Genomic DNA, 22,730 nt, shown 5'->3' on the forward strand with positions numbered 1-22,730 from the left:
TGCTTGAAGCAGACGTACGGCTTGACGCAGCATTGGGGAGATAGGGCACCCCAGAGCATTGCTGGAGCTGCGCCATCGTTGCGACGCAACTCCAGCAATGCGCCGCCTTTACGGCACAGAAGCGTAACACTTCGGTGATGTTTTGGGCCCATGGTGCGCCGCATTGTAAATACGGCGCACCATGGGTGGTGGTGGCGTGGCGCACAATTACTTGTGCATCCCTGCTACTTTTCAGGGATGCGCCGGTAATTAAAAATCGGACCCTTAGTGTCTAGCATTACGCAGTTCTTTAAACTACACTCATGCATAATTTCACAGGCCAATGAAATGAACACAAAATCGAAAACAAATAAGCACAGTAGCAGCGCTACTGAAAAGGAGAGCAGTGCACCTGAAATGCACAGAAGATTTTGAAATATAATTTACCTACAATGTAATCAGCAGCATTATTGCTCTTGGTAAAAAACAAAAATGTGCAAGATAATAACACACAGAGCAGGAGAAAACAGAGTAGTAAAGAAACAGCTACTACTACTCACCAAGCCTGGGGATCTCAAGGCCGAGCAGATCGAGCAGCTCGCGTTTCCGGTCCAGGAGATCCGTCCAACGGTGTGTGGCCTGGTTGTAGGTGCGCCGGACCCGAAAGTGTTGGTACATGGCCCGGCACACCTTCTCCCACCGCTTCCGGCGTTCCAGGATCCCGTACCCGCTAGCGATCTTGCCGCCTGTCATGATGGTCCTGGGGAGGCGGCGCTGAACATAAAAAACTAGTGCGGCCACCTCCTCCGCGCTGAAGATCTCCCGGGCTGTGACTGTCTCCCCCCTCAAACGCCCGCCGGGGTGCGGGCACGGGGTGCGGGATCCTTCCCCTTCTCAGGATGCTTCCCAGCTCCCTTTACCATGGTCTGGGCAGAAAGGAAGCTAAATAATAAAGAAGAAATAGAATAGGGAAGAAGAAAAGAAAAGAGTTTAAAAAAGTAGTTGAAAATTAACCAAAAGTAGCAGAAAACACAAAAATATAGAGCTAGAAAAATAGAGGGATAGATAATAAGTAAAATAGATTAAAAAAAATTCAAACAAGCAAAGGATGGCAGAGATTCAGAGAGGATACAGAAATCATTCCCAGAACTATAGCAATGAATGAGAAACAAGATGGCCGCGCCCGTTCCCGACCGCGTGGGTAAGTCCGCGCAAGATTTTCTTTGCGATCACACGCGAAATTGTACTAGCGAGACACACACTTTGCGAGATTACACATCGCGCCCGGAAACGGAAATACGTCATGCAAACAAGATGGCCGCTCCCGTGAACAACCGTGAGGGTAACTTCGCGCCGTTGCGCTACAAGGGGCTCGCTAAAACGCACAAAACCTTGCGAACTAACACGCCGCAAAAAAACAAATCGCATATTCGCGGCTTTCGAATTCGATCTCGCGCAAATTTGCGTCCCGCGAATCCCGCGAAATTGCAGAAAAACGAGTTTTGCAAAACTGAAAGCACTCAGCAGGTGCAAAAGTTCAAACTCATCATTAGTAACCATTCACTGTAGAGCTTCCTGAGGGGCCCCTCCAGAGTTCAGTTGCCTACTTGCAACTATTCTATGACCCTGCTCTGACCCTCACAGCAGGTTTATAGAATAGCAAAATTGCACTGCAACAGAAAGCAAATTACTGATAAGGAAGCAGGTGCCAGACTGGAAGTTTAAATTCAGTGACACATTAATAAATCGACCCCAAATGAATTCATGTCAGTTGAAGCAGAGCAGGTATGCTTGCTTTCCCCCCCATAATCTACAGTGATGAACCAGAGGATTGCAGTGATGTATCAGAGGGTGGCATGGGTGAACCAGAGGGTGGCAGTGGTGAAACAGAGAGTGCTGTGAACCTGTGATGATGAACCAGACGTAGAAACAACATAGTCGCGACCGTTGCGAGCTGACAAGTAAGTTCGCAATTGCGAACTGGTACAAAACCCTCGCGAACTGGCAGAAACCCTTGCGAACACAAAAAAAAAATATCCGCAAATTTGCGAGAGGTCGCGGAATTTGCAGATTGCGAATTCACGAATACGCAAATTCGTGAACGCCAGATTCGCAAAATTCGCCCATGCTTAAATCTTATAGAGTGCCTGCTGGTCAAGGTTGGTACGTCGGTATTTGACTATAATCTAGCAAATGCGATGCCAGAAAAGTATTGGGGATAATATTTTATGGAATCTAATGCTATGTGTTTGATAATTGAGACGTTTAAAATGTGTAGCCAGAATGGGAATAATACGGTGAATGGTGAGAATGTGTGACTTTCAGCGAGGGTATTCGCTGCTATATTGGAACCATGGGTTAATGGAGGGACATGTGATGATTAGCCATAGTTATATTTATTATTTAAGAGTTTTTAAGATTTTGAGACCTGATCCCAGGATGTTTAAGTGTACAGTCAGTATGTTTCAGTTTTGGTGTAGAGTTTCACTACCATAGTGGGGAGATGGCTTAATAATGATGCATCTATTAATTAGCCATAGTTATATTTTAAAACCTACTCCCAAGGTATTTCGTTATTCAGTCCTGTAGTATAGGTATTCAAAGTGAAAATCCAATAGACTTCTCGGCATTTACGTACCTGGGTACTTAGTGTGCTTGATGTTTTTCGGATTTTCTCAAGAATAACTCAACGGATTTCATTGGAATTGTGCTTAGCTTCCACATAGTGTTTGACTAGTGGTCTTTGGATTTTCCCTGTTCGAATAGCGGATCTATGTTCGGATAGTCGTGTGGACATCATCCGTGCGGTTTCGCCTACATACCTAAGGTTACATGGGCATAACAGTAGGTATACCACATTAGTGGTTTTACAATTTGTCAGAGTTTTGGGTAGTATGGATATGTTATTGAGGGACCACTATTTAGTTTCAATAGCAAATTCGCATGCAGTGCAGGAAAGGCATTTGTAGTTGCCTATAACCGGGGTCATTTCAGTCAGGGATCTTTGTGTTAGATCAGTGTTCTTTGTTTGCATTCTTGACCGCACGACTAGGTCTTTGAGATTTTTATTCTTCCTGTAGGCAAATACTGGTATGGGTAGCTGTAGTTCCTTAGGTTTCGTGGCATTAAGAATATGCCAATTTGTATGGACTATTTGTTGAAGATTGGCATTCATGGTTGAATGCCTTGTTACAAATAGCAGTTTAGAATTTGATTCTTTTACTTGCGGTGTTAGCAGATGTTACCTATCAAAGAACCTGGCTCTTTTGTAAGAGTCACAAACTAGGCGTTTTGGGTAGCCTCGGGATATGAATTTGGTTTTCATATCTTCAGCTCTTTTGTCAAAGTCTGCTACTGTGGAACAGTTCCTGCGAACTCGTAGGAACTGGCCAAAAGGGATGCTGGATTTTTGAGTCTTCGGGTCGTAACTTGTGTAATGTAGAAGTGTGTTACGGGCTGTTGGTTTAACATACAGATCTACATTTAAACTGAGGTCTTTGCTTATTATGTTGATGTCTAGGAATTCTACTTTAGTTTGGCTGGATGTTGGAGTAAAGTAGATATTCTGGTCACATAAGTTTAGCCATGATACAAAAGTTGAGAGAGCTTCTGTTTCTGAAGTCCAGATGAAGAAAACGTCATCTATGAAGCGAGACCATAATGAGACGGACTCACTAAAAGGGGCGATGTCATTGTAGATGACATCGCCCCTTTTATTGATCCGTCTCAGGATGCTTCCTAGCTCCCTTTACCATGGTCTGGGTAGAAAGGAAGCTAAATAATAAAGAAGAAATAGAATAGGGAAGAAGAAAAGAAAAGAGTTTAAAACAGTAGTTTAAAATTAACCAAAAGTAGCAGAAAACACAAAAATATAGGGCTAGAAAAATAGAGGGATAGATAATAAGTAAAATAGATAAAAAAAACTTCAAACAAGCAAAGGATGGCAGAGATTCAGGGAGGATACAGAAAGCATGCCCAGAACCATAGCAATGAATGAGAAACAAGATGGCCGCGCCCGTTCCCGACCGCGTGGGTAAGTCCGCGCAAGATTTTCCTCGCGATCACACGCGAAATTGTACTAGCGAGCCGCACACTTTGCGAGATTACACATCGCGCCCGGAAACGGAAATACGTCATGCAAACAAGATGGCCGCTCCCGTGAACAACCGTGAGGGTAACTTCGCGCCGTTGCGCTACAAGCGGCTCGCTAAAACGCACAAAACCTTGCGAACTAACACGCCACAAAAAAACAAATTGCATATTCGCACAAATTTGCGGCTTCCGAATTCGATCTCGCGCAAATTCGCGTCCCGTGAATCCCGCGAAATTGCAGAAAAACGAGTTTTGCAAAACTGAAAGCACTCAGCAGGTGCAAAAGTTCAAACTCATCATTAGTAACCATTCACTGTAGAGATTCCTGAGGTGCCCCTCCAGAGTTCAGTTGCCTACTTGCAACTATTCTATGACCCTGCTCTGACACTCACAGCAGGCTCATAGAATAGCAAAATTGCACTGCAACAGAAAGCAAATTACTGATAAGGAAGCAGGTGCCAGACTGGAAGTTTAAATTCAGTGACACATTAATAAATCGACCCCAAATTAATTCACGTCAGTTGAAGCAGAGCAGGTGTGCTTGCTTTCCCCCCATAATCTACAGTGATGAACCAGAGGCTTGCAGTGATGTATCAGAGGGTGGCATGGGTGAACCAGAGGGTGGCAATGGTGAAACAGAGGGTGCTGTGAACCTGCGATGATGAACCAGACGTAGAAACAACATAGTCGCGACCGTTGTGAGCTGACAAGTAAGTTCGCAATTGCAAACTGGTACAAAACCCTCGCGAACTGGCAGAAACCCTTGCGAACACAAAAAAAAAAATATCCGCAAATTTGCGAGAGGTCGCGGAATTTGCGGATTGCGAATTCACGAATACCCAAATTCGCGAACGCCAGATTCGCAAAATTCGCCCATGCTTAAATCTTATAGAGTGCCTGCTGGTCAAGGTTGGTACGTCGGTATTTGACTATAATCTAGCAAATGCGATGCCAGAAAAGTATTGGGGATAATATTTTATGGAATCTAATGCTATGTGTTTGATAATTGAGACGTTTAAAATGTGTAGCCAGAATGGGAATAATACGGTGAATGGTGAGAATGTGTGACTTTCAGCGAGGGTACTCGCGGCTATATTGGAACCATGGGTTAATGGAGGGACATGTGGGACACCCCCGCGCCGCACGGCCACCAGCTGCTGCGTGTGCCCCTTGCCTGCCCTCTGCCTCGCTGCTGCCTCGTTTGCCGGTTGCCGGCTGGCGCCGCTGCGGTTGTTTTTGCCCTTGTTTTGTCTAAAATTTGTGCCTGTTTTGTATAACTTTGATTTTTTCCTTGTTTTGTCGAGAATTTGTGCCCGTTCTGTTTAATTTTTATTTCCCCCGTGTTGTGGTTTCCTTCCTTGTTGTCCGCCTACCTCGCCGCCCTCCCTTCCCGCCACCGCCGCTTTTCCCCGCCCCTTTTTCTATTCTGTACCCTCCCCGCTCCCGCCTCCCAGCTGCTCCGCCCACCCGCGCACTTCGCCTTAAATGGCGACCGTGCGAACGCGCAGCGGTCACGCGCAGCGGGCGCGCCGATTGTGCGCCGAAGGCGCGCCAAAGGTAAGCCCGTCTACGCCCGTCCGCGACCGGACCGCGCCCAGTGCCAGGACCCCTGGCCCACGAAGACCCCGACCGACCCGCCTGACGTACTCCGCCGCCACCCTCACCGCTCTCAACACCGGCCGACTCCCAGAATGCCATCAAGCCACTCCACGACATACCCACGGACCCTTCAGCTGCCACGCCTGCAAGTTCACCTGCATCCGGACCTGCCTCGCACCAGCACCCACCAAGCCGAACACCAGCAGCACCCACCTCAAGTGCATCCTGCTCAACACCCGCTCCGTCCACAGACATGCCATCGAACTCTGGAACCTCCTCGACACCACAGCTCCAGACGTTGCCTTCCTCACGGAGACCTGGATGAACGCCTCTTCAGCTCCCGACATCACCATCGCCATCCCAGAGGGCTACAAGATCGTCCGGAGGGACCGAAACGCCAACCAGATGGGAGGAGGCATCGCCATCATCCACAGGAGCACCATCCGTCTCACGACCAGCACCGACAACTCCCTGACCACCGCCGAACACCTGCATTTCCAGATCCACACCAACCCGAACACCACCCTCAGAGGCACCCTGATCTACCGACCCCCTGGACCACGCACACAATTCAGCGAGGACATCGCCGACTTCGTCAGCCCACATGCCCTCCCCTCCGCTGACTACATCCTCCTGGGAGACCTCAACTTCCATCTGGAGAACAACAACGACCGCAACACCAGCACCCTGCTCGACAACCTCGCCAACCTGGGACTCAAGCAACTGGTGTCCACCCCCACCCACCTCGCCGGACACACACTCGACGCTGTCTTCTCATCCAGCAAGGACATCGACTTCAGCCACGCCACAGAGCTTCAATGGACGGACCACAGCTGCGTCCACTTCACCTTCAAGAAAACAACGACCCACCACCACCAGCAACAGGCCGCCCGCAGAAGCTGGAACAAGATCACAGCAGACCAGCTCGCCACCTCCCTGAGCCAGCACCCTCCTGCCAGCTCAGCGAACCCCAGCCAGGCCGCCGACAACCTCACGAAGTGGATCAGCAACTGCGCTGACGAACTCGCCCCACTGAGGACCCCGCCCAGCAGACCCGGCAGCAAGAAAGCCCCATGGTTCACCGACGAACTCAAGAGCTCCAAGAAGAACTGCCGAGCCCTCGAGAAAGTCTGGAGAAGGGAACCGACACCGGACAACAGGACCTCCTTCAAACTTGCCACCCGGAAACACCACCAGCTGATCCGCGCCGCCAAGAAAACAGCATTCAAGGACCGGTTGGACAACAACGCACACAACTGCAAGGAACTCTTCAACATCGTGAAAGAGCTTTCCAACCCCAGCGCAGGAAACAACGACATCACCCCATCGCAAGACCTCTGCAACTCCCTCGCTTCATACTTCCACAACAAGATCGCGGACATACACAACAGCTTCAACAACCAACCAACGCACACCATGACCGAACAACCACCCCCCACCACCACCCTCCACGCCTGGACCCCGATCAGCACCGAAGACACCATCCGCACGATGAACTCCATCCACTCCGGATCACCGACCGACCCCTGCCCTCACCACGTCTTCAACAAGGCCGACGCTGTCATCGCACCCCACCTGCGAGACATCATCAACACATCCTTCGACACCACCATCTTCCCTGAGAGCTGGAAACACGCCGAACTCAGCGCTCTACTCAAGAAACCAACAGCGGACCCCACCGACCTCAAGAATTACCGTCCCATCTCGCTCCTCCCGTTTCCAGCCAAAGTCATCGAGAAGACCGTCAACAAGCAGATGGACGCTTTCCTCGAGACGAACGGATCCCTCGACCCCTCACAGTCCGGCTTCCGAGCCAACCACAGCACCGAGACCGCCCTCATCGCCGCCACCGATGACATCCGAGCCCTGATGGACAATGGAGAAACAGCGGCCCTCATCCTCCTAGACCTCTCCGCGGCATTCGACACGGTCTGCCACCGCACCCTAGTACGGCGCCTCAGCAACGTCGGAATCCAGGACAAGGCGCTGGAATGGATCATCTCCTTCCTCGACGGAAGAACACAGAGAGTCCGCCTACCACCGTACAAGTCAGAGGCCACCGAAGTCATCTGCGGCGTCCCCCAAGGATCATCTCTGAGCCCCACCCTCTTCAACGTCTACATGAGCCCCCTCGCGGCCATCGTACGCAAACACAACCTCAGCATAATCTCCTACGCCGACGACACCCAGCTGATCCTCTCCCTGACCAACGACCCCGCCGCCGCCAGAGCCAACCTGCACGAAGGGATGAAAGAGGTAGCCGAGTGGATGACGACCAGCCGCCTGAAACTGAACTCGGACAAGACGGAGGTCCTCATCCTGGGCTCCTCTCCCTCCACCTGGGACGACTCCTGCTGGCCTCCCGCCCTGGGCACCGCACCCAAACCGACAGACCATGCACGCAACCTGGGCTTCATCCTGGACTCCTCCCTCTCCATGACCAGGCAAGTCAACAACGTCTCCTCGGCATGCTTCAACATCCTACGCATGCTACGGAAGATCTTCTGGTGGATCCCCACCGAGACCAGGAAGACCGTCACCCAGGCCCTCGTCACCAGCCGACTGGACTACGGCAACGCCCTCTACGCCGGTACCACCGCCAAGCTCCAGAAGAGACTCCAGCGGATCCAGAACGCCTCAGCCAGACTCATCCTCGACATCCCACGAACCAGCCACATCTCCGGACATCTGAGAGACCTTCACTGGCTCCCCGTCAACAAAAGAATCACCTTCCGCCTCCTCACCCACGCACACAAAGCCCTACACGACCAAGGCCCGAGCTACCTCAACAGCCGAGTCAACTTCTACGCTCCCAAACGCCACCTCCGATCAGCCAACCACGCCCTCGCCGCCGTCCCCCGCATCCGAAGAGCGACTACAGGAGGAAGGTCCTTCTCCTACCTGGCCGCCAAGACCTGGAACTCCCTCCCGACCGACCTGCGCCTGACCCAAGACCACCTCTCCTTCAGGAAGAAGCTGAAGACCTGGCTGTTCGAGCAGTAGCGGCTCCCCCCCCCCCCCCCCCCCCCCCCCCAGCGCCTTGAGACCCTACGGGTATGTAGCGCGCTTTATAAGTGTCACTGATTGATTGATTGACATGTGATGATTAGCCATAGTTATATTTATTATTTAAGAGTTTTTAAGATTTTGAGACCTGATCCCAGGATGTTTAAGTGTACAGTCAGTATATTTCAGTTTTGGTGTAGAGTTTCACTACCATAGTGGGGAGATGGCTTAATAATGATGCATCTATTAATTAGCCATAGTTATATTTTAAAACCTGCTCCCAAGGTATTTCGTTATTCAGTCCTGTAGTATAGGTATTCAAAGTGAAAATCCAATAGACTTCTCGGCATTTACGTACCTGGGTACTTAGTGTGCCTGATGTTTTTCTGATTTTCTCAAGAATAAGTCAACGGATTTCATTGGAATTGTGCTTAGCTTCCACATAGTGTTTGACTAGTGGTCCTTGGATTTTCCCTGTTCGAATAGCGGATCTATGTTCGGACAGTCGTGTGGACATCATCCGTGCGGTTTCGCCTACATACCCTAGGTTACATGGGCATAACAGTAGGTATACCACATTAGTGGTTTTACAATTTGTCAGAGTTTTGGGTAGTATGGATATGTTATTGAAGGACCACTATTTAGTTTCAATAGAAAATTCGCATGCAGTGCAGGAAAGGCATTTGTAGTTGCCTATAACCGGGGTCATTTCAGTCAGGGATCTTTGTGTTAGATCAGTGTTCTTTGTTTGCATTCTTGACCGCACGACTAGGTCTTTGAGATTTTTATTCTTCCTGTAGGCAAATACTGGTATGGGTAGCTGTTGTTCCTTAGGTTTCGTGGCATTAAGAATATGCCAATTTGTATGGACTATTTGTTGAAGTTTGGCATTCATGGTTGAATGCCTTGTTACAAATACCATTTTAGAATTTGATTCTTTTACTTGCGGTGTTAGCAGATGTTGCCTATCAAAGAACCTGGCTCTTTTGTAAGAGTCACGAACTAGGCGTTTTGGGTAGCCTCGGGATATGAATTTGGTTTTCATATCTTCAGCTCTTTTGTCAAAGTCTGCTACTGTGGAACAGTTCCTGCGAACTCGTAGGAACTGGCCAAAAGGGATGCTGGATTTTTGAGTCTTCGGGTCGTAACTTGTGTAATGTAGAAGTGTGTTACGGGCTGTTAGTTTAACATACAGATCTACATTTAAACTGAGGTTAATGTTAATGTTAATGTTAATGTTAATGGGTGACTTATATAGCGCACGGCTACTCCAAGGAGTGTCCCGGCGCTTTCTTATGTCTTATGTCTTATGTCTTATGTCTTATGTTATTTCTTAGGTCTTTGCTTATTATGTTGATGTCTAGGAATTCTACTTTAGTTTGGCTGGATGTTGCAGTAAAGTAGATATTCTGGTCACATAAGTTTAGCCATGATACAAAAGTTGAGAGAGCTTCTGTTTCTGAAGTCCAGATGAAGAAAACGTCATCTATGAAGCGAGGCCATAATGAGACGGACTCACTAAAAGGGGCGATGTCATTGTAGATGAATTTGGACTCATATTCGGCCATATATATATTGGCCACCTTCGGGGCACAGGAAGCCCCATGCTGACACCTTTTGTCTGCTGATATAATGAGCCATTAAATTCAAAGGTGTTTTCAGATAACACTATGTTGAGACAGTCCAAAATAAATGTTTTTGAGCAGTCTATCTCAAAGGTATCAATGAACCAAGAGACTGCTTCATAGATTACCACCCAAAGACTCAGAAATCCAGCATCCCTTTTGGCCAGTTTCTACGAGTTCGCAGGAACTGTTCCACAGTAGCAGACTTTGACAAAAGAGCTGAAGATATGAAAACCAAATTCATATCCCGAGGCTACCCAAAACGCCTAGTTCGTGACTCTTACAAAAGAGCCAGGTTCTTTGATAGGCAACATCTGCTAACACCGCAAGTAAAAGAATCAAATTCTAAAATGGTATTTGTAACAAGGCATTCAACCATGAATGCCAAACTTCAACAAATAGTCCATACAAATTGGCATATTCTCAATGCCACGAAACCTAAGCAACAACAGCTACCCAAACCAGTATTTGCCTACAGGAAGAATAAAAATCTCAAAGACCTAGTCTTGCGGTCAAGAATGCAAACAAAGAACACTGATCTAACACAAAGATCCCTGACGCAAATGACCCCGGTTATAGGCAACTACAAATGCCTTTCCTGCACTGCATGCAAATTTGCTATTGAAACTAAAAAGTGGTCCTTCAATGACATATCCATACAACCCAAAACTCAGACAAATTGTAAAACCACTAATGTGGTATACCTACTGTTATGCCTATGTAACCTAGGGTATGTAGGCGAAACCGCACGGATGATGTCCACACGACTGTCCGAACATAGGTCCGCTATTCGAACAGGGAAAATCCAAGCACCACTAGTCAAACACTATGTGGAAGCTAAGCACAATTCCAATGGAATCCGTTGGCTTATTCTTGAGAAAATCCAAAAAACATCAGGCACACTAAGTACCCAGGTACGTAAATGCCAAAAAGTCTATTGGATTTTCATTTTGAATACCTATACTACAGGACTGAATAACGAAATACCTTCAGAGCAGGTTTTAAAATATAACTCTGGCTAATTAATAGACGCATCATTATTAAGCCATCTCACCACTATGGTAGTGAAACTCTACACCAAAACTGAAACATACTGACTGTACACTTAAACATCCTGGGATCAGGTCTCAAAATCTTAAAAACTCTTAAATAATAAATATAACTATGGCTAATCATCACATGTCCCTCCATTCCCATTCTGGCTACACATTTAAACGTCTCGATTATCAAACACATAGCATTAGATTCCATAAAATATTATCCCCAATACTTTTCTGGCATCGCATTTACTAGATTATAGTCAAATACCGACGTACCAACCTTTTTTTTTTTTTTTTTTTTAAATATATTTTTATTGCAGAGTTATAAACCACAGGATACAATTAATCAGCCAGTACACTTGTGAGATCCCCCCGTCCAATAAGAATTCCCAGTCGTACACAGCCATTCAGCCCGCATCCCGGAGGCCGGGCGGCATATTATATCGCTCAAGAGGAACACATCACAGTGTACGTCCCATAGGGACCCTGGTTGAAAGATCGTTTTGCGTATCTGCTTTTACCCCCCACCCACAACAACATTCCCGTCAGCCATCCCAGTGATAGTCAGTGATGTCGCCCTTGTCGGGACCTGCCCTAGGCGCCATGGGTCGTCACACCTGGCCGCTCTACCCAGCCATTCTACCCTCCACATAGTAACCACCGTCCCAGTAGATCCAAGGCCCTAACAAGCGATCATCTAATGGCTTCCGGCCCTCCCCAAACACCCAACAACCAACCCCCCCAAAGCCCCCCCTCCCCTGGCAACTGCTAAGGTGTGTGCCTCGTCCTGTCGAATTGGATGGGTCCACTACAGTGCGTGGTGCTATGCTTCTGTGTTCGCCCCGCGGTGTCCAGCGGCTCAGTCCTCACCATCCTCATCCTCTACCAAAGAATCACGCATAGCCTGTACCACTAACTCCCATGCACGCGCCGCATCCAATGCCTTCTCATTCCCCAACTTTACAGCTTGCCTCATCCGGAGCACACTCTCGCAGTCAGACCACCGCAGCAGCTCATTCTTCCATCTACGCAGTGAGGGTCCCCCCCTGGACTTCCAATGCCACGATATTTCCCTCTGTGCCAACATCAGGCCCAGGTCTATGAATTTGCTTGTCACCCTGGTGTGCTTAGTATGCGGGAACCAGAGCAATAGGCACGCCGCCATGTCGAATTCCACCTCTCTGTCAGTCACTTCATTCAGAAGTTCCCCTACCTCCGCCCAATAGGTCCCCAGTTGTGGGCACCCCCAAAACAAGTGGTCCATGTCCGCTCCCTGGGACGAGCACCGCGGGCAACAAGCATCCGGCACCTGAAAGTACCGCTGTAATTTCTCAGGAGTTAAATAGGCCCTATGGAGCACATAGAAATGCACCTGCTGAAAACGCGCGTTTCTAGTGCCCTTCCACGTGCGTCGCAGGATGTGACCCCATGCCGTATCCGGTATGGGCCGGCCGACGCTCACCTCCCATTTAGCCTTGAGCCCTTGGAGAGGTTCCAACCCCTCGTTCAGCATCCTATTATGGAGGCACGTCACAGCTTTGAACGTACCAGCCGCCATCACCACATATTGGCACGCCATAGTCGTCGTGGGTTCCAGGAGCCCCTCTCTCCAGTGCTTTTGTATGGCAGCCACTACTGCCGCGTGTAGGAGAAAGCCCCCAGCAGGCAGCCCGAACTGGTCCCGGAGCACTTCGAACTGCGCCAAAGCCCCATCTATGTACAAGTCGCCCACCACCTGCAGTCCCACCTCCTCCCAATCCAGCAACGGGGACCAATCTCCTCCGTGCGGCAATGCTGTCAACATCCCGATCGGGATCTCCGGGGCATAAGGCCGCGATGCCCTCGCTCTCCGAAGGCTCCGTTGCCAGCACAGCCGGAGCGTCCGCTCTTCCATGGTGAGGGCCCGTAACTCGAGCCGCTGCTGCATGATGATGTAGGACAGCACGTGGCGTTGCATTCCCCGATCCCGGTCCTCCTCCGGGCCCCGGAACACCCTAGCTACGTTCTGTGTGAGGACCTGCAACTGCGCTGCAAGATAATACAGCTCGAGGTCGGGCACAGCCATGCCCCCTTCCAGCTTGGGGCGAAGTAGCGTGTTCAGGGCTACTCTACGGCGGCCATGCCCCCAGAGAAAGCCAATTATCATTGACCGCAGTTCTCTAAACACCCCCTGGGGAATCCAGACAGGCAGCGTTCGGAAACAATAGAGGAAGCGGGGGAGCGCCACCATTTTCAACAGTGCTATCCTGCCCAGGACCGACAGCGGGAGGGTTGACCAGAAAGACAAGCTGCCCCGCAGCGCCCGGACACAGCGGCCAATGTTGCCCTCCAATAGGTCCGCAGCCGCGTGATAAATGCGGACACCCAAATAGGTGATGCAAGAGGGTTCCCATACTACACCCAAATCGCTGCTAGGGGCTGGCGATCCCGCTCGCAGCGGAAACACACAGGTCTTCGCCCAATTGACCTTAAGGCCCGACAGCCGGCCGAACTCAGACAGCAGATCCATCGCTCCAACCAATGCCTCCGAGGTGTCAGCTAGGTACAGGAGCAAGTCATCCGCGTATAGCGATATAAAATGCCACTGCCCGCCACTAGCTATCCCCGCGTATCGGTCACCTGATCTCGCATGGACCGCCAAGGGTTCCATCGCCAGGGCAAACAATAGGGGGAGAGAGAACATCCCTGTTGTGTTCCCCTGCCCACTGGGTACGCCGCAGACACCAGGCCGCCCAATCGTACTCTCGCCGTCGCCGAGGTGTATAAGACCCTCGTCCACCTCCGAAACCCCTCGCCCATGCCAAACCTCTCTAGCACTCCATCCAGGAAAGGCCATTCCAAGCTATCAAAGGCCTTCTCGATGTCCACGGACAGAACCGCCGGTGCTCCCTCCCTGTCCAAGATGGCGTCCATTATTCCCACCAGGCGGCGGATATTTAGCGCCGTGCTCCTCGTGGGTATAAACCCGGCCTGATCCCTGTGTACCAGACCCGTCATGTGCGGGGCCAGCCTGGTGGCCAGGATTCGGCTCAGGATCTTATAATCCACCGTCAGCATGGACAGCGGGCGATAAGACCTCACATCCGCGGCATCCCGGCCAGGCTTAAGGAGCGGTACAATCAAGGCCTCCCGCATGGACCCAGGCAATGCCCCCGTCTCGAAGGCTTCCGTATACACCACCAGCAGCCTGGGCGCCAAGCTATCCACATATTGTTGATAGAATTCAATTGGCAGTCCGTCCACCCCGGGCGTCTTGTTGCGGGCCATATGTTTGATGGCCACCCGTATTTCCGTGAGCGTGATCGGGCTACCCAGCTCCCTCACGTCGTCCTCGTCCAGGACCGGGAGCTGCCTCTCCCCCAGGTATTCCGCGATGTCCTGAACCCCCACTCCCAGCTGACTCCGGTATAGTTCCTCATAATACCCCCGAAATCGTTCCAATACCGCTGCCTGGGAGTACACCATCTCTCCCTGCGCATTATTAATGCCGAGAATCGGGCAGCCCCTAAGTTCCGGGTTAGCTAATCTGGCCAAGAGGGTACCCACCTTGTCCCTTTCTGCGTGTGCCCTGATGATGTACTGCCTATAGTCATAGCACCTCAAAGGTTCCATCTCGGTGGCAACCACTTCCTTCGCCTCCAACAACTGGGCCTGTAGACCTGGCCTGGCCGGCCTGCGGCGCTCCAAGTCCCTCAAAGTTTCTTCCGCTTTCATTAGGTCGTTCAGCACAGTCGTACGAGCATTCGAGAACCTACCCAAACACACCCCTCTCACCACCACTTTCATTGCATCCCATTCAATAGACCTACTCGCAGCCGTGCCCTCATTCACTCTGAAATAACTATCAATGCCTTGCCGAACCGCATCGCTGAACACAGAGTCCTCTAGCGTCTCCGGCCGAAGCCGCCATGTTGGTATCACTGAGCGCTCTCTCTGCCACTGAATGTGCACCAATAGGGGGTTATGATCGGATATAGTCCTAGCCAGGTACTCCGCATGGGTAATCAATGGGGCCAGGGATCCCCCGCAAAGCACCGAATCGATCCTGACATGTAGATCATGGAGAGCGGAATAAAAGGAATAATCCCTGGTTCCCCTGTGCCGCTCCCTCCAGACATCCAGCAACCCCCATCGTTCCTGCCAGTCCTTCCTGTGCGCGGCCAGCCTGCGCACCGGAGAGTCTACTAGGGGGGGATGGGACCTGTCCAGAGCAACATCCGTAATCGAGTTGAAGTCCCCCCCTAACACTATCGGACCCGCCAGGAAAGAGGCCAAGGACCCCGAGAGACTATCAAAGTATCGGCCTTGGTCAGTGTTCGGTGCATAGACACAGCAGAAAACCACATCCCGTCCATATAACCTCCCCTCCACCGCCACAAACCTGCCATCCGGATCTACTACTTGACTCAGCACTTGAAAGGGTATCCCCGCCCTCACCCAGATCAACACCCCCCTGGCATACGCTGAGTAAGTGGTGCCAAACACCTGGCCCCGCCATCTTTTCTGCAAGGCAGCGCACTCTTTTTTGGTGAGATGAGTCTCCTGGAGCATAGCAATCTGAACCCCCCTGCGTACCAGATATGCATGTACTTTGTGACGTTTCACCATGGTCCGCAGCCCCCGGACATTCCACGTTAGGCATTTCAGGTTAGGTAATGTCCCCATTCCAACTTCGTACAGTCCGAATCAAATAACAAAGGTCCATGGCCCCCCCATTGCAGTTGCCCCCCCCCGAACATTCCCAAAACTGAAACACTTCCCAAACCCCACTCCCCAGGACAGAGCACGCGAACCCAATGGCCGCCCCCATCCAAACCTTGAACCAACTTCTCACACTCTTACCCTGTGGTCTCCACCACAGTCGACCTTAAGGGCCCAAGGGGGGTGAGTCGCCGCCGACCCCAGCTAGCGGAGCCCGCACCCCGCACCTTCATCCCCTCCAAAGCACACAGCTCCCCCTCCCGGCGACCCGCCCTCCATCAACAGGATATCACCCTACCATGAAGTCCCGATCTAGGCCCAGTTCAATCTCAGCCGCAGAAAATACCATCCGATGTCTGTGGGGTCACTATCGGCCCCTTCGAGCTTTCCGCCTCTGAAAGTTCCTCTCCTGTTCTGCTGCCTTCCCCTCCCGAGTCCGTTCCTGCCCGTTCACTGTCCTGTTGCGACCCTGTAATGGCCGCCGTCGCTGCGAGCGCATCCCTCTTCTCCGCCGCCATTTGAGCCTCCCGTTTCTCCCGCTGGCGCCTGTTGCGGGATCTGATGCGTTGTGACTGCCTCACCCGGGGCTGCTTGGGTTGGTCTCGCCTACTTTGGTGTGATCTGTCCGTCCCCGCTCTATATGACTCGAGCCATTGCCAAACTTCGTCCGGAGTCTGGAAGAAGTGCGTAGTGCCGTCCATAATGATCCGCAGCTTGGCTGGGTAGAGCAAGGAGTACTGGATGCCTTCCTCCCTGAGCTCCTTCTTCACAGCGAGGAACGATGCCCTGTTCTTTTGGACCGCTTGAGTGTAATCCGGGAAGATCGTTACCTTACTGTTCTCCACCTCATACGGGCCCGAGTTCCTGGCCCGCTGGATGAGAAGATCCCGGTCCTTGTAGTGGAGGAGCCGCACCACCATCGGTCGGGGGGGGCGGCCAAGCCCCGGCGGGCGAGCAGGCACCCGGTGAGCTCGCTCCAGAGTGAAAAAAGGAGTAAGCCCCTCCGGTGCCACCTCAGTGCGGAACCAGTTCTCCATGTAGGCCACCGCATCCTCCCCCTCAATCCGTTCCGGCAGGCCTACGACCCGCACGTTGTTCCGTCTATTGCGGCCTTCGGCATCCTCCGCCCTCCGTTCCAGTGAGTCCAGTCGGGCCAAAATGTCCGTGATCCTGTGCTCCGCGGTCACCACCGATGGCTTCAGGTCCAGCAACAGCTGGTCATGGTCCTTGACCCTGTCCGCCAGCTTCGCGTGATCCGCGCGTAGCAGCCCCAGGCCCCTGGCCACTTGGGCAATGTCATTGTGCAATGCTTCCTTAGTGGAGGTGATCGCATCAAGGATGGCATCCAAACGCCGGTTCAGCCGCTGTTCCTGATCAAGCTCCGGGGAGGGACTCTCACTCAGCCGAGTTGATGTCGCCGGGTCCCCCTCGCGACTCCCGGGCATCGGCCCTCCGATCGCCGCCATGCCAGGGTGCTGCGTCACCAGTCCTGTCGCCCGTTTTGCGATTACGCCCGTGGTTCCGTGTCGGTCTCCGGGCACCAGGCAGCGCAATGTCCCCGCCGACGCTCTCAGGAACAATGGCCAGGTGGACGGGCTCCGTTCCGTCACCCCCCTCCGGCCTGAGGGGGGAAGGATAAGTCTCAGGGCGGTGGCCAACGAGGGTCCCCGAGCTCCTGGGTGAATCAGGTCAGCGTCCCCTGGTCTCAGTACACAGCACCGCCAATCCTAGTGCCTCGGGCAGCCAAGTGCAGGATCTTTTGCCACTCGGCGACAACTTGGTTCAGGGCTGAAGTTCGGGACCGTCCGACCTCCTCGCCGCCATTTTCTTCTCACCCTCGGCAACACCTCGGCCGCCTCTTCTCTCGATCTTCTCGGGGCCAGCAGTCCCCCAGCGACTCACCGATTGCGCCCAGCTGTCCCCTTACACTTCAGAGGGCAGGAACGTCGTCTTCGGGTCGCCTAGGGTCCCGAAAACAGGAGAATTAGCGGGATTCCGCGCGGAGCTGCGAGCTCACGCCGCCATCCCGATCGGCGTCCAAGCCACGCCCCCCCGACGTACCAACCTTGACCAGCAAGCACTCTATAAGATTCCAACTATGATTGTTCTAACCATGTAACTACTGTATCTTACTTTTTTGAAAGGGTAACATCTTCCTGCACTTTACCGCCAACTTATACATCTCAAGATGGCCGCCAGCCATGACCATAGTATCCAGGGATACTTCACGGAGGCTACGAGACTTCCGGGTCATAACATAACCAAATCCGGTTCAACGCGCCTCTAAAACATGCGCGAGTCCAAAACATAAATAGAGCTCTCATCCGCTGGCATATCGAGCCACATCCGACACTCGGTCGAGGCACCAGAGAACCGGATCCCCCCCATCGGAGGACGCTACTACGCTCTCTATCAGGTAATTACTTACCCCCGCCAGACCAGACAAATACTGTAGGGCTCTGTTACTATTCTCCGCACTAAACCGCGCTCTCACACTTTTCTGCTCCTTCGCATAACTTTTGCAGAGATGCTTTGTTCCCGCTGACTACCCGCAGTGAGGACTGCCAACTACTGGGACTTTAAGAAACAAGGTAATTCAATATATTAAGGGGCATCTGAGCCATATAATATTCGTTTCCGACATCTCCCGAGTCTCGGCACCATCCGTCCTCACTTGTATTATATCTTTATTGCCCCCTCTGTAGCTTTTAAACAAGATATCCAGCATTCGCTGATACCTCCCGGATCAATCCCGGTTGCCTGCTGTTATTATTTCACCCAGGTACTTCGGATTCTTTTCATCATTCTAATTTGGACAGACACATTAAACCACCGTCCATACCCCTGACCATCAACCCTCCCCCCTGCCGCCCCGCCACCACCTTTCCCTCCCCCCATTAACAACAAGATTTTTCCCCCTCACTCACTGTGACAAACAACTTCCCATTGTCTTACCTGTCTCGTATTCTTTATAGTTCCCAACACCAGAGACAACCACCAGGTAGAATTGCATTAATCTCTTCATGATCAACAACCCTATAGCAGGTACCCTTTTACCTACTTATGTCATTTTTTCAATAAACATTTTTTCTACCATCATTGCAGTTACTTACCTCTTACCCTTGTTATGTTTCCCCCATAGCGAAGAATTAACTCCTGCTATCTCAAATTGTGTTTCATCATTCATCCCAGCTCTGCTATCACTCTGGTAAGAAACCATTTGAGTAGGCCACTAACGCTTACTACCTTCCTTCTATACATCACCTTTAGCTCTCTAAACACTATACTATCAGTTTAACTGACGTCTAGTGATCTCTTTCCCCCTTGCATCCCTTTTCTAGCTGCTATCCCATGTTCCTTTAACCTCTTAACCCTTTAACCTCTTACCATACAGATTAGATATTGACTAGTCAGAGTACCCACACACAGCTACTAAGCAGCATATACTCTGGGTGTTCACTGTTTAAGGAAACAGGAGTTTTTTTGTTAGGTTTTTTGTTAGCCTTCCAATTAACCATAGATTAGAGAAAATGGTAACAATCATCCACTGATATTCATGCACCATTTGTTTATGCTAGTGTATGTAACCGTGTATATATGGATATAGTAAGACTTCTCCTCCCCATGTTTTTAACTATAGTTTTGTAAACAATAAACCTAAAACACTGAATGCACTTGTAACTTTATTAGTAGGATGCTGCACTGACACTGATATGGATTTGTATGTATTTTGTATTTGTATAGGTACATTTGGAATATACATCATGGCTTCCTGATGAAGGCTAATAGCCGAAACGCGCGTAGCAATTACAATATACCTCTAGCCATGTTTTCAGATTAATATTTTGCTATTTTGTATTTTTGTATCTCTTTGTTTTACTTAAGAATTGTATAATCACATTGAAATGTACTGTGACCCGGAAAAAAATTATAAAGTGCACAGCATGAGATTCCTAGTTGGATCTAAATTAATGAATGTTAAAAAATCTTATTCTCAACAATATTATTAAATAAAGTATCTTTTTTTACCATGTAATCCATAGTCAGTAATTTTTGTCGTCAGTCTATGTCCATTTGAAATCTATGTTCCTAATTTCCTGTTTTTTCAAATAACTTAGAAATCCCGAATTAGGAACCTTAGTCCGGGTGCCTCCTTTTCTCACACACGCCAGATGCAGTTCTGTCAATTGGTGGAATTGCTTCTGGATTTCCATTGATCTTTGGATTTTCCTTCGGTACATTTGTATATTCAGAGGCTACATAGTTGTAGACAGGTGTTTCTTGAAGACCTGTTGCGACGATTTGGGTTTCAAGAGGCACAAGTTCCATGGCTTTGTTGCATAGTCCTTTTTTATTCACTGCAGGTTTATCAAATGTGATTAGTCTCTCAGTTTGAACCTCTTGGATTGTAGCAAGATTTGGTCTTCTGCTATTTCTTGGGAGTCCACTAGGCCTACTACTTATTATTGGCCACATGGTTGTGGTTTCACCAGGTCGATCGATACAACTCGGTTCTCCTTTTTACCAGCTTGGGGCGGTAGTACTACTGATCTTGTTCCGCTGACAGCTAAGACAGGTACTGCTTTTCTGTAAGAAGGCCCAAATTCCTTCTTTACTGCGATCTTTTCTCTGACCAGATCCCCAATCTTTGGAAACCAGACAGGTCTTGCTGGGACAGGTGGTTTTTCTTCAGTGGTCGTTGGCTTTAGCTTTTTGTTACTCAGACTTTTTCTTGTTTCATTTAAGTCCTGTAAAACAGCCAAACGATCTTTGATATCAAAGGTTTTTTGTTACACCACTGAAGTCTGACAATCCAAATCCTGGATGATCATTCTAGTACCAAATAAAAGTTTGTATGGACTGATACCTCCTAGAGAATTTCTTGGCATGTTATTATGACTACGTTGGACACTTGTTAGATGTTTGACCCACCCGTCACCCGAACGTAATACCCTCGCTGTTATAGATTGCTTTATGTCACGTTTTTTCTCTCCACTACCGCATTTCCCTCGGGATGGAATAGACTAGAATACTGCAATGCAATGCCCATGCTGGCCATGGCCTCCTTGTAAGCCCGAGAGCTAAACGCAGGACCCTGGTCAGAATGTAGCGTGCCAATTGCGTATATGCCAATAAAGACTCTCAAATCGTTTATAACAGTTCTGGCGTCAGCCGAGAGCTGGGGCCACATCTAAATGAATATCGTCTTAATAATTATGGGATCGCATTTTCCCGTTTGGATGTTTGCGCATAGATAGCCTGATGCTGTCTAATAGAGGTGTTTGGGCAGGTGTCTAGTCCGCTTCACAACTGCGATCTCTGTTGCAGTCCTGACATTTCATTGCAAAGTTATAAATTTGCATGTTCATTCCCGGCCACCAGTATCGTGATTGTAATTCTATTAGAGATTTCAGGATCCCTTGGTGCCTCAGACCGAATCCCATGTGTGCTTCTTCAATCAAGAAGAATCTCCGGTTCGTGTTTGGAATTACTCTATCCCCCACTCCAGGGATTTGAGCAAACGGAAGGAAGTTCGCATCAATTATGTATGTATTGCCGAGTGGATCGTTTAGAGGTAACGCCGCATAATTGCCTTCCATTGAGGCTTTTACTGCAAGCAGCGTTTCGCCATCTATTTGTTTTCTCGTACGCTTTTTTGTGGCTACGGAAGCCGAGTGATCAGCTGCCGCTGTGGTTCTGTCAGCCAATGAATTCCCTGCAATGTGAACGCCATCACGTTAAAGACTCTGCGTATGTATCACATGAGTCTTTTGTAGTTCTTTCTGCAAAAGAACTACTTGTTCCCATATTTTTTTATGCTTTACTGTGGCATCTGTCTCATCTTTGTAACCAGTTTTTATCCATGTCTGCATGGAATTATTGTAAGAGCGGACGCAGTAATGCAAATCGCACACTATTAGTGTCGGGAATTCGCGATCAGCTTTTTCAAGCGCCATCTTTAGAGATCTTATTTCAGCTCGCTGAGCTGTACATTTTCTGAGTGATTCAGTTTTAGTGACCATCGCTCTGAATTTACCTAAGCGCCAGCGACCTTTAACAATCGCGCACGCAGCATTGTAAATTTGTTTTTCCACAACGTAGTGTTGTGCAAATCTGTCCGTGTAGATTACAATGGTGTACTGTTCGAGAGGTAGAAATTCGATTGACAGGGGGCATTCATGTTCGTATTCTAGATCTTCTAGTTTTTTCATTTTTGGATCAAAAGCGTGTGTCAGGTCTTCTGTAGCAAGAACATTTTCCCATTGTATCCATTTTGGATCTAGAGCTATAGCATTCGGAATGCCTGGTCTTCTTACTGCCTCAAGGGCTGATACTGCTGTTAAAACGGATACCCTTTTCCCTTGGGCTAGGGCTCTTTCTTTTGCTACAGCAGTTTGAACCGCAGTTAAAATTTTCTCAGTAAAACTGAATTTCATTTCAGCTTGTGTGTACAAGTGTGATTTGTAAGCTATTGGTACAATTTCTCCCTCATTAGAGGTCAGGTATGTGAATCCGCATCTTCCTGGGATGACTCGGATTACAAGGTTGCGTTCGTTTGCAGTTTTGTTTTAGTTAACATGTCTGTCTGTAATGATCTTAAAATTTCTGCGTGTTTTTGAGTCCAATTAATTGGTTTAAAATCAGGTTTTATTAGTTCATAGAGAGGTTTAACCCTCTCTGCATAATT

This window comes from Lissotriton vulgaris, chromosome 8 (genome assembly GCF_964263255.1).
Source record: "Lissotriton vulgaris chromosome 8, aLisVul1.2, whole genome shotgun sequence".
Lineage (NCBI taxonomy): Eukaryota > Metazoa > Chordata > Amphibia > Caudata > Salamandridae > Lissotriton > Lissotriton vulgaris.